The sequence below is a fragment of the Anarrhichthys ocellatus genome, unplaced genomic scaffold (genome assembly GCF_004355925.1).
Source record: "Anarrhichthys ocellatus isolate YVR2014 unplaced genomic scaffold, GSC_Weel_1.0 scaffold18, whole genome shotgun sequence".
NCBI classification, from domain to species: Eukaryota; Metazoa; Chordata; class Actinopteri; order Perciformes; family Anarhichadidae; genus Anarrhichthys; species Anarrhichthys ocellatus.
The window spans coordinates 7,392,520-7,405,813 of NW_022280048.1; the positions used below are offsets into that span (position 1 = coordinate 7,392,520).

At 40.4% G+C, this 13,294-nt stretch overlaps 1 protein-coding gene across 3 annotated transcripts in view; it reads right to left on the reverse strand.

Moving 5' to 3' along the window:
• The window catches only part of b3gat1b (beta-1,3-glucuronyltransferase 1 (glucuronosyltransferase P) b), a 24,637-nt gene extending 11,364 nt beyond the window's left edge, over positions 1 to 13,273 (reverse strand). Inside the window, exons 1-3 of one of the 3 annotated variants that reach the window (XM_031857173.1) lie at positions 13,232 to 13,273; positions 2,337 to 2,592; positions 2,114 to 2,169 (exon numbers count right to left, since the gene is read on the reverse strand). The gene's annotated coding sequence lies outside the window, so the exon portion shown is untranslated. Of the gene's footprint in view, positions 1 to 2,113; positions 2,170 to 2,336; positions 2,593 to 13,023; positions 13,206 to 13,231 lie in introns of those variants that run through there. The other 2 variants (XM_031857171.1, XM_031857172.1) reach the window with 2 other exon arrangements.
• Between the last annotated feature and the right edge of the window lie 21 nt (positions 13,274 to 13,294).

A 13,294-nucleotide genomic window follows, 5' to 3' on the forward strand; every position in this document is an offset into this window, starting at 1 on the left:
AGAAGTTTGCCTTCAGGGATTTCTGGGGTTTATTTTAACCCAAACCACAATATTTTCCTAAACCTAATCAAATAGGATTTATGGCAGAAAGCCCTGAAGGCAAACTTCTCCCATGTGCAACCAGCAGCAGCTGTCTGGATATCCGTGGCACAACTATGACATGCCTTAATTTAGACACTAGTGTGACACATCTTTATAACTGGGACAAAAGTTTAGATTAGATTACAATATTGTAGATACCAGTATGATGACAACACTTTCCATTGTCAAATCTTTGATTCACCATTGTCTTTACATAAAGACAGCATTGCAATCAGCCACATCTAAACATTTGAGGACTTCTACTGACCCAACCTGCACAAAGTTAATGAATTATTAGCAGGCAACAAAAACCAGAATTCCTCTGTACAGTATAACACTGGCTCTAAACATCTTTTATTGCAGATTGACAATGAATCTGTTCAGACTGCACTATGGCCCATAACAACATCCAAAACTCATTCTCCTATTGTTTTTAAATGTAGCAATTGAAGCAGTTCAGCACAAGTCGATGTACTTGCATAATTCTAGTAACTTTCGGTTTGTATCCATGTAGTTGAATGCACAGATTGGAAGTCGCTTTGGATAAAAACTAAGTAAATGTAATGTAACAATTAACTTAAAATAAGTATAGTTTTCGTAGCCAATACAAAGTGGCTGACAAAGTGAAAATTGATCTTTGAACTATCAAAATGTACAAAGATCGCACAGTCCCCGGTTATTGGCACAGTAAACACAATACAGGCCAACAACAGGTGTAGATCATAAGATAGCAGTGTTATTTTAGCAGTTAGGTCGAATATTCTTGCTCTGCTGTTAGTACTCATTTAGCTTTTTTATTTTTGTAATGACACTGTAAATCTAGATTGTATAGACCCAGCAGAGCTAAGATGCTGCCCCCTATTGGTTTGGAGCACGTGCCCACATTTTACAAACTGCCCCTTTAAATGACACACAACTGACCTGCACACATTTACGTGCCATTGAATATTTAACTTTGAGTACACAGTCAGCTTGTGTCCAATCCTTTGATTGTGCTCTCCAACGCTGCTCTCTTTAATACAATGGGTGTCATTCTGTTGTTGTGACTTTTTTAATGGCTTCATAAGAAACGGCCAAACTGCCATAAATAACCAACACAGGTACACATACACAGACCTGCCAGGCTCCGGCCTACATCACAGACCTAATGCTTCCAACCCAGTGCTCGCTAATGATAGACCTCGACTGCATCAAAGAGCCAGGAGTTGAAGGAGGACGAGTGGAAGATGGAGCCAGCCTCACTTAGAGCTTAAAAAGATCGAAAGCTTCTCGCTGTGTGTTTAAAATGTATGGCAGAGAATACTACAAATAGGTCTCTTAAGATATCAAACATCTTATAGACGTGTCTTATAGTTCCTGTCCCAGCGGGGTAAATCTATATTAATGTTGTCTGTGCTAATGACAGTCAAATGGATATGAACTGAAGGATGAGACATCCTTGATTTAAAAGGAAACAAGCCTGGAGAGTGCTGCGCGGAACATGAGACAGATACGCCTGTGAAACGGGATCCAGGTAGATGGCTTCAGAGACGCTGCGCAACAACACTAGTGAACAAACATTTGAATTTATATTCTTTTTACTGTGTGTTCAACCTCCAACTCATCAACCCTGTCTTTGACACCACAAACTGTATCCAGGGTGAACCCTCATTACAGCAGAGCCGTTCCTTGGGACAGGTGCCAGACCGAGTCACAAACAATAAAAAAATTGAAATCCCATTGTCATGGGAACGTGATTTCCTTTCGTTTAGTCCTAATTGCTGCCATCTGAATCCAGCCAACTGTTATTAATCCCTTAAATCCTAGCGGTGACCGGCGCATGTGTCTGTATTCGATAGGCAGCTGCAGGTAATCTGATGTATTCCTGTTCCTGGTGTTTGATGTCCTGATGCTTGCGCTATCCCTTTCAACTGGTTGGAGATGTAAAAGTTGAGCCCGGTGCCTCGGTGCGCGGCTGGTTTGGAATTCTAATGTTCAGGTGCTGTGGGATTTTAGGGATGAGTCTCACTGAAATAGTTTTATTCCTCAGTACCTTTTCGTCTCATCTTTTCTCCTCCTGGTGCTGCTCAACTTTTGTATTGTGCTGTGCTTTTGTGGCCAAGGGAAAAGTTGTTTAATTTCATTGTTAGCCCGCTGTTTAACAGTAACAATATAACTGAGCACTTTTGTATTATAGTTAATTAAATCAACTACAATACAATTCAAATTCAATCATACAAAATAATAATTATAAAGTGCATGAGATGTTTACTTACAGAAATTAGCGATGATCCACTGACTCTAATCCTGTTGTGCTGTGCTAATGCTTAAGGTGCTGATAATGGTGCCGGGCCTTGATGTGTCAGCTGTGGTGAACAGAGGGATCCATCAAGTTGTCTTCCAGGGGAAGGAGAGCGTGTTTGGTACACATATGAGCACCAGAGTCGGGGTGACAACTCGTGGATTTGGTTCGCAGCATCTGGTGGGGTGCTATCCAATCCCCGGGTAGGGTCGCGTCGTCAGTGCCAGCCCCTGTAGAGACAGAGGAGGTCATCCCTCTGGAAGAATGCTGCTTCTCATTGCAAAAACAAAGGCCGGGATTATCAAAGCTGATGGCAAGGGGACGGGGCGGAGTGGCAGCCATGGCCCGATGACTTAGGACAATAGAATAAATCACAGGAAAAATGTCACAGCCGCACAAATGGAATTCTTACTTGGGGATGAAGTGGGATTGGAGAAACTGAGGGAGCCATGCATAACGTGGGTGTTGTTTATCCGAGGCATAAACAGCTATAGTCACATGGTCCACTAGACAGACAGTAAGGGCATTTCTATTCATTTTGCTTTCATTTCCTGACAGGCATATGAAAGGAGTGCATTCTGAATGGACTCCTCTGCTTGACAATTCTAATACTGGGTTAGAATAAAAAAGGCTGTAATCTAAATAACTCTACCGATGAAGAGGAGGCAGCTGTGTGAAAGGCATTACAGCTCATACCAGTAATTAAAGAGGATGGTTATATATTGGTATGTGACAAAGTGCAGTGGCTGTGAATTATGCTTCTTATAGCCGGATGGTTTAGATGAGTGACTATGACATTTCAAGTTAGTGGAACGAGTTGAAATAACACTTAGTGTATCAAAGTCAGAGAAATGTTCACTCGTGTAATGCCACGATCACATCATGTTGTTCCGATACAAGCAGCAGAGGGGGGGGGGGGAAACCATTCATGTCAGAGTCCGACGAGTAATTCCGAATCAGAAATATTGGATTTCAGACAGTGACGATATCTTCCACTCCAACAAACAAGTGAAAAGTCAAGCTACAAATCATTTTGCTACCGTTGGACAGAGTCAGGATAGCTGTTTCCAGTCTTTGTGCTAAATTAATCAAACTGACTGTAGCACCACATTTACTGAACAGACATGTGGGGTATCAAACTCATCCTCACAAGACTGTGAAATAAACGTATTTCCCAAAATGTCAAACTAAAGTGCGTTCACCAATATAAAATCAACAGTACAATATAATAGCAAAAATATGTGAACTTTATTTAGGGTGGTTATTTATGTTTAATGTTAAAGCTGCTAAATTCAAAATTCAGAGCATATGTAGTGCCTCAACATGGCGAAGGCTAGCTAGTAGGGCACGCTCACATGCACAAACATGCTCTAAAAGGCGCATGTGGTCGGCCCGCTATGTAAGCAAAGCAGACAGGTAGATATTACTCCACTATATCTATATACATAGTAACTAGTTGTTTGATGCTATCTTAATTCTCTGAGTATCGTATAGAGAACCTTTAAAGAGGTCACTGACAGAATCTTGATAGGTTGTATTGCTTTGTGTTTAACCACAAATGTCCAGTACAAAGCATGTCTGCAGTCTTATGCTAACCAACAGTATCATCAACACGATGGATTGTCACATATTCTATAAATAACTGATTTTGTATCTCCAATGATCTGCAATTATGCATCTGCCAGACATGGAATCAGTATTCGTCCTTAAATTTCAACCTCTGCCTCCTCTGTTTACTTCCATTCCCCTTCCTCCGACGTGTCAACCGTCCCGACCCTCAATTTCCCCATTCCATTTCCTTGAGCACAAGCACCATGATGTGTTATCATTATGCCAGTGATTCGAATCAGTCATCATCAATATTTCTTACATATTAAAAAGGCTATTTAAATATGTATGCATCTGATCACCTCTGTGGGTTTTGTTCATTGCCTGAGTCAACTGAATCTTCCTCAGGAAATATTCAGTTTATTCATGCATATGTTATCAGGGAGCCAAATAAGACGGTAAGCTCAGATGCAGCCTTTCATGACCAAGAGTATGAGCTGCATTGTGATCTGCGGTGCTATTAGAGTAACGCGTGCACGTGAACAGATTCACTGTAAAAGAATAACTTAGCTCAATACCTCTTCCCTGACTGGTGTCTTTGTATCCAGCAGAAACACCTTTCGTCCAATTTCTAAACAACTTTGTCGTTTTGCTTCCTCGTCCTCACATGACACTACGGAGAAAAAAATTCAGCAAGACATTTTGCTCGATAAGAGGACCTTTTGAGTGAGATAAACCTGAAGTTTGCACTTGAAATGATGATGGTTTTCCTTGCTCTCTCACTCTTCTCCTATTTAATCACTTTCATCAATCAATATTCTGTCTGCATCTGTTCATGTGCTGAGGCTCAGAGGAATGCCATGCAGTGTTTTTGACAGATGGGTGCTTAATGAGACGGCGGTGCTCTTCCAACGGTGTTACATATCAGAAGGAGGTGTAGGTGTGCTATTAAAATGCAAATCGTTAAAATTCAAACTCAATTAATAGCTGCTTAAGCTGGCAATATTGATGTGTATGTGATGGAAACACCTTGAAGCGCAACTCCTGTATTTTCCAGTGCGGTGGGTCCTTTGAAAATCATCTGGGTGATAATTAGTGGCTTTTCACTGCGACAGCTCTATCTCGGCTGGTGTCATTTCTCACATCCTGCAGAATATGACACGACATGGCACAATCAGTGTTGGTTTTTGGAACCTAGCTTCAATTTTCTTGCTCTTCAATGTTCAGACAGTGCGTGCCTCATTAGTTTTAGCTTTCTTGGTCGCATTGAGAAGCTTAGATCTTTTATTTTCTATCAAAATTATAAATTGCAACCATAATAAACCCATAATATGACCCTTCAAAATCGGGACGAAATTCCTGTCACATGTCAATCACCTAAGCATAACCTAAAAACAAACTATTGTTTAAAACTTAAAGAAAGACTATGTGACTTTTGGGATATTGCCAACAGGTGCTATTTAGCATACAACACAGCAAAGGCTGATGGGATGGGAATGCCATTCGTTTTGCAGGTATTTGGTCATAAAACAAAGTATTGGAGAAATTAAAATGATGACCAGATGGTGGCATTACACAAGAAGTGAGATGATCACCAAAGTGAATACAATTGATCCTGAGAGGAACATGAACAGCAAACCACCCAATTGTCAGTGGTCAAAACAACATAGATAATGGTGGAGGAAAGGAAAAGGTCAGACGATCAACAAATTCAGCAGGATTCATCGTCTGGGGACCATGAATGTCTGTCCAAAATGCCATGGGAATATATCTGTGTTGTGGAGATACCTCAGTATGGACCAAAGTGGTGGACGGATACTCAGTGTTGAGGGTAAATACTGCGCCCTGTGAGCACAGTGAATGATGTTTGATATTCCCATCTGGCTTCCAGTGGAAGAGAATATTCATCTCACTGTCGGCAAGTTGCAATGTTCTCATGTCTAGATAAATATTGAATGAACTTGTCAAACATTAAATGCTCACACAGAGGGAACTTGGAACTTCCATACTTGGAAACCTTCCTGTGTTTTGTGGCAGCAGTTTTCCATAAATAAGGAATGATGATGTTAAGGTGAATGGACAACAAGGAAGCACTGATGAACTGATGACAGGGCTACCAATGTAATACTGATGAAAGTGATGTCAAGCATCATGATGTTTAGAAATTTTACACAAGCCACCTTTAACTGATCTGATGCAGCGGCATCGTGCTGATTTCTGTCTGAGTTTGATGATGTATGCATCTTATAGACTTGTGTTAGTTGCCCCTCCACTATTCAGTTCCCAGCAGGTCCTTTTTTGTCAAGTGGATGCTCCAGAATTTATCTATTTTGATTTGTCCAAAGCAGTCATCATGCACTCAGCTAAGACATGTCAATTTAAGACTATTTAAGCTAAACGCATATCAAGAAATATGATATTTAGTGTTCAAATTGAATTCATTGCTTCAGGATAAAACATGAGTAGAACAACGTCAAACTTTGTTTCAAAAAGTAACTGCTACAACTACTATCTGAGAAATAGATTAATGCCCTCTTTAAAAATGGAGTTCATGAAAACGAAGTATATTGAGTGAGTGAGATGGTTGAATAATTTGATATGTGGGCGTATGCAATTACAGCTTTCTACTGTGAGTGTTGGCAAGCATGAACGGCGCGAAGTCTGACATTTCAATGAAAGTGTTAATGAGTACAGCACAACACTGTGCCAGCAATGCATTTCACTGCTCAGACGGGGAAACAGCACAGTTTGCTATTAGAATCGTCTTGTGTATACATTGGCTCGATTTAATAAACAGCAACAACAACAATAACAACTCTGGAACCATCACTGGACAAAAATCTGAAAGTTAATCAGCCAACTGTAAAAAAAAAAAATTGGAATAGTGGTAAAAACAATAACCTAAAGCGAAACTATGAGACTTTATCAAACAACACATTATGCCTTTTACAAATGAAAAGTTAAATGTGCAATAAACGACATCCGCTGGCCGGTTGGTCGTACTTTAAGTGCATGGGCGTGCCTGACTGGTTAGCTCATGAACCCCGCTCTGTACTGCTCTCACACGGCGGATACAGCTGATGATGGCATCCCGACAGATGGCGTCCTGGTGGGAGCGTATAGCCACAGATACACTTTGAGCTTTGTCGGCACGTTTTGCCATAGTTTGTACTGTTAGCACTGATAGCACCGTTAGCTACAAGCAGCCAGCTCTGGCGTTGCCACGTTGAGAGGCAATCGAAAGGCTCCTAATGTGGTGGTATGCACCTTAAAATTCATAAGCAATAAAACACACGACTGCTACCGCCTTACTTATGACCAGTAGCTAATGTTAGCAAACTTTAGGGAAATAATGCTCTATAATTACTGGGTCAGTGTGCCGACTTAATGACTCTTCTCTACTTGCACTGTTACAATAGCTTAGCATTTTACCTAAATGCTAAATGGCAGTTTAGCCATTCAGCACTAAATCCTACACACTGGTCCTTTAATAGTCAGTTGGAGCTGCAGGGAACATTGTTCTGTAAAAGTTACGCAGTGTCATTTTTAACACAAATGAATTAAGTAAACAGAACACACAAAATGAAGCTCAGTGAATATGAAAAAGATGGCAAAGATATTTGGATCAATAAAGCCATATATACTCACGGTCTTATTTTACTTACATCAGCACAATTATTCAAAAGTTTGTACATGTATGCCACAAAACCATTGTATTAATTTTGCTGGCATTCAAAAGATTGAATGCAGATAGTACAATTCATTCACTCAGTAATGTGCAGATATATTCCAACAAAAACAGCAGTTTTGCATGTTACACCTTAAACTTGAAGAGGAGAGAGATAAAATGGCACAATATTGGTTGGAATATTTACATATACAGTACATATTATATTTCCCAGTCCTCGCATAATGTGGCGGCCTTGAAATACAGTCTTAATAAAATATAATATCCTCCAGTGATTTAGTGCAGTCATTTGAATAAAATGTGCTTTTAGATTGTGGTGTGAAACTGTCGTGCAGATGAGGAGTAAAAACAGTGTCGCGCTGAACTGCCCTGACTCTCTTCATGCACAAGGAGTCCCATCTTACAAAAATAAAATCCACTTTCATTGTCAAAGTTATATCACGGTTGTTGGTTGTTTCGCAACTTCCCATATTGTGCTCTCAGGTGAGAATCATATTATATCGCCCTCTTAAACACTGCTGCACCGGAGACTAACTCAATTTAAAAGTTTTGAACTTTGTGTTAAACACAAATTACATCACCTATTTCAAACTTTTTATTACTGTTCGTATGAAGCCAGTATCATTCACTATATCTTTGGTTATGGGCACACATTAATCTAATTACTGCATGTACTTTAGAGTTTGAGAATAATTTGATCAAGCTGTTTTTTATGTAAATATTCTCGTTTTTCTGCTATTTTGCATACTGCATTTGTTGATGTAGTAAATAATGATGTGCTTGTTTTACTTGAGGCAATCAGCATTCCTCATAATGCAAGCTTTGTCACAATATCAATTTACTAAATACGACCATAATCAAAGTAATTATTATGCTAAGATGCCTATATGACCATGTCGTAATTGCTCGATTCTTGCAATAGAATTCAAATCAGCAGCTACAGGCAAATGACAATCAGCTCCATCGAAAAACACAGTGTATACACGGTTACTGAGCACAAGTATACTATTCTGCTGGGCATGTAATTAGCTTAATCCAATTATTCTCATGATCAAAGAGAGAAACAACAATTCTGTGCAAGTTGTCACAGTTAATGGAGTAGCATCTCATTTTGCCTGGAAGTGACATCAGAATGTTCCCATTTCTACATTTAAACATAAATGTGGTAATATTCACCAATAGGTTTGTGGGTAATTAACACATTTAGTTGAAGAAACACACACTGCTGCTTTTTCTCTTTCTTTTGTCCTCAATCATGAGGCTCCATTCCACTGACAGGCCAACTGATGGAGGTATTCAGCAATCGATCTGTTGCTGCAATGCTTAATATAATTCTACATGAATGTCAGGTGTTCACCAGGTGTTTGTTTATTCCTCCTGAACAGATTGACATCCAAGATGTCCACCACTGCATATGACAATAAGAGACAGAATCACAGAAAGTGCGTTTTACGGGTGGAAATGCCACGCACCACATTTGGTCGGCGCAGTGTTTAAATATTTAAAATGTTTTACCATCGTAGCACACAGCCTAGCCGAGTAGACTCTTCCTGGCATCAGTGAACGGCCTGCTTTCAAGGTCTCTATTTGGAGACGAGGTCTTTGTCTGCACCTACCGTTTGCAAGCTCCTGCCTCAAAGCGTGTTAAAAAAAAACTCCTCTCTTGTGCCGTTTGCTGTCGACACAAAAGCCACTCACATTCATGCAGAGGTCCAATGTCTGGGAAGTTTGAAGCTCATTAACTCATCAAGAATCTGCAGTGGGGACATGCTGCATCTCCTTGCCCTTGGCATTTAGTGTGGCTTGAATCACAGCGACTCTGGACACATTTCTTTCCATGCAGGTGGAAAATGCAGCACAAATTCCAGTATCATTTCAGAGTAATTAGGAATAGGAGTCGTCCTATGCTGCTTCATATACAAAGTGCATTCATGATCACTGATTTACAAATGTTTTCTGCTGCTGACGCCTACTTAGTTCAAGACATTTACCTGACAAGTAAGGATGTAAGTAAACACATCATTACAGTGCATCTACAGCCACGTGATGCCAAATTCTTGCTTGTCTGCAGACTGGATACTTGAAATAATTATTAAATCTATCTATCCGTCATTCATCACACACTCCCACGGTTGGCATTGATGATAATGTTCCTGTTTGACTACAGTGGGAACTTCAGAGGAGTCAGCATCCTGCTCCGTAGGATGATGGTGCTGGTTTTCGCCAGGAGCCTCTCTGAGTATTGATCTGCTCATGCAGCATTCCTTTCGCTTGAAGCCAGAACTTGCCTCTGATCTGAACCAGCTTTCAAGTGGGCAAAAACAACCTCAAACAATCTGACTCAAAGGCGTTTTTTTCTTTTTTTTTTATGTACATCAAGAGCACAGCGGAGTATGTACAGTTGTGCGAAAAAGTGTTTGCCCCCTTCCTGATTTCTTATTTTTTTGCATGTTTGTCACACTTAAATGTTTCAGATCATCAAACAAATTTAAATATTAGACAAAGATAACACAAGTAAACACAAAATACAGTTTTTAAATGAAGGTTTTTATTATTAAGGGGAAAAAAAAATCCAAACCTACATGGCCCTGTGTGAAAAAGTGATTGCCCCCCCCCCCTGTTAAAACATAAATTAACTGTGGTTTATCACATCTTTGGAAAGCTGAGTTCAATTTCTCTAGCCACACCCAGGCCTGATTACTGCCACACCTGTTCTCAATCAAGAAATCACTTAAATAGGACCTGCCTGACAAAGTGAGGTAGACCAAAAGATCCTCAAAAGCTAGACATCATGCTGCGATCCAAAGAAATTCAGGAACAAATGAGAAACAAAGTAATTGAGGTCTATCAGTCTGGAAAAGGTTACAAAGCCATTTCTAAAGCTTTGGGACTCCAGCGAACCACAGTGAGAGCCATTATCCACAAATGGCGAAAACATGGAACAGTGGTGAACCTTCCCAGGAGTGGCCGGCCGACCAAAATTACCCCAAGAGCGCAGCGACGACTCATCCAAGGGGTCACAAAAGACCCCAGAACAACATCCAAAGAACTGCAGGCCTCACTTGCCTCAATTAAGGTCAGTGTTCATGACTCCACCATAAGAAAGAGACTGGGCAAAAATGGCCTGCATGGCAGAGTTCCAAGACGAAAACCACTGCTGAGCAAAAAGAACATAAAGGCTCGTCTCAGTTTTGCCAGAAAACATCTTGATGATCCCCAAGACTTTTGGGAAAATACTCTGTGGACTGACGAGACAAAAGTTCAACTTTTTGGAAGGTGTAGTATGTCCCATTACATCTGGCGTAAAAGCAACACGGCATTTCAGAAAAGGAACATCATACCAACAGTAAAATATGGTGGTGGTAGTGTGATGGTCTGGGGCTGTTTTGCTGCTTCAGGACCTGGAAGACTTGCTGTGGTAAATGGAACCATGAATTCTGCTGTCTACCAACAAATCCTGAAGGAGAATGTCCGGCCATCTGTTCGTGACCTCAAGCGGAAGCGCACTTGGGTTCTGCAGCAGGACAATGATCCAAAACACACCAGCAAGTCCACCTCTGAATGGCTTAAGAAAAACAAAATGGAGACTTTGGAGTGGCCTAGTCAAAGTCCCGACCTGAATCCGATTGAGATGCTGTGGCATGACCTTAAAAAGGCGGTTCATGCTCGAAAACCCTCCAATGTGGCTGAATTACAACAATTCTGCAAAGATGAGTGGGCCAAAATTCCTCTACAGCGCTGTAAAAGACTCATTGCCAGATTGCCAGTTATCGCAAACGCTTGATTGCAGTTGTTGCTGCTAAGGGTGGCCCAACCAGTTATTAGGTTTAGGGGGCAATCACTTTTTCACACAGGGCCATGTAGGTTTGGATTTTTTTCCCCCTTAACAATAAAAACCTTCATTTAAAAACTGAATTTTGTGTTTACTTGTGTTATCTTTGTCTAATATTTAAATTTGTTTGATGATCTGAAACATTTAAGTGTGACAAACATGCAAAAAAATAAGAAATCAGGAAGGGGGCAAACACTTTTTCACAAAACTGTAGATGAGAAAAAAGAAGAAAATAACAGCAAGCCTGCAGAGCTCAAAGCGTAATGATTTTCTCTTGAATAGCTTTCTGAGGCACTCTCAATTCTGCTGAGACGCATTCCATCTAGATTACGCAGGAACCGATGCAGAATCAAAATTGTTGGGAAGGATTTCAAATGCTTGAATGCCCTCTGATGAATCTCCAAGCAGCAGCTCTTAATTCCAAATCAAACCATTTCAACAAGCACCATTTGTTAGCAATTTGTTAATAAGCAGACCAGTTAGTAGAGAGCAAATCTGAAAGCTAAATCTTCAAACCAATTGTCTATAAAGCTATCATCACACAGCAATGATCCACAGCTGGTGCAGTCATGGAATATGTAGCTGTATGCAGCACAGGTTCATGTTTTACACCGGGAATGGGCGAGAGTTTGTTTTCTTCACAAAAAAAGATTTGCGGGAATTCTCTCACTTTCTGAAGTGCAAAAACACTTGCAATTCACACATTTTAATTAGAAAAAAATATCTATTTTTAGGTACTCTGGTACAGTCTAGTCATATTTTTTTGGTATGTTCAGAACTCTCGCGCTCGAGGGGTATTTCACAATGAGTAAAGGGTTAATCTTCTGTGCTGATCATTAAGACCAACTGGGCTTTACACTGCAGTCAAGAAGCAGTTACTGTAAAACAGCACAGTTCATGCTGCTGTTAATGTCTGAATCAAGGATGCAGAGGTCTGTCTACAAGTCTCTCTGGCCACGGTTTGTAAAGCTGCTGTCAGTAGTATCCCTATTGGCAATTTTATTTGCAACTAATCTGTGAGTGTTAATCAATAACACTCTGATTTACACTATGTGCTGGGCTTAAGCAATATCCCTACGGTAGGAGATCTCATTAAGTTGTCTCAGATTTTGTACATATATTGGTGTTGCTGATGATTAAAAAAAAACAGTTTATTGTGCTGTTTTTAATATTGAGACGAAGACAAATGTCCTGCTAGTGGGACAGTAATGTTCTATTCTAAATCAATGTCAGCTATTGTATGAAAAAAACGACTTATGTGGCAATACGTAACACAAATAGATGAAAATGTTTTAGTGTTAGCATTTTGAGAAAGAATTGTTTGTGCACTGTACTCCAGACAGTTTGGCAGCAACGTGCCAAAAAGACCTCTTGAAGATCATCCAAAGTCTAATTTCAAAAATGTGCACCTCAGTAATGCTGAGCAGAGCCGGGAATGACACATCTCAGGAAACTAAAGTTGGCTCTACAAAACACAAATGATATTACTGTAGTGAGTACTTCACCAGTTAGATGATATTTCATGCTGTGAAACTGCAAAGGAACAAGAAATAAGCTCATATCCTAACAAATGTATCTATACAGTCATCTTACTTTTTATCCATGTGAAAGTTCTCTGTAATTCCCCCAGATAGATAGCAGAGGGTCTGACCAACTCATCTCTTGTCCTTGCTCAACATACACTCTGATAGTAGACCCGGGAAAGCATTAGATAAGCCTCCGTAAGCAGCGAGTCCTGTCTCCGTACTGGACATTTCAAAAGGGCTGACAGATCAAAAGGAGGGATGGGGGGGGTCCAGACCTTAACGCGGTAGACTCAGCATCCACTTCTCCGCATGTCGCCTTCTCCTCCGCCGCCACCGCC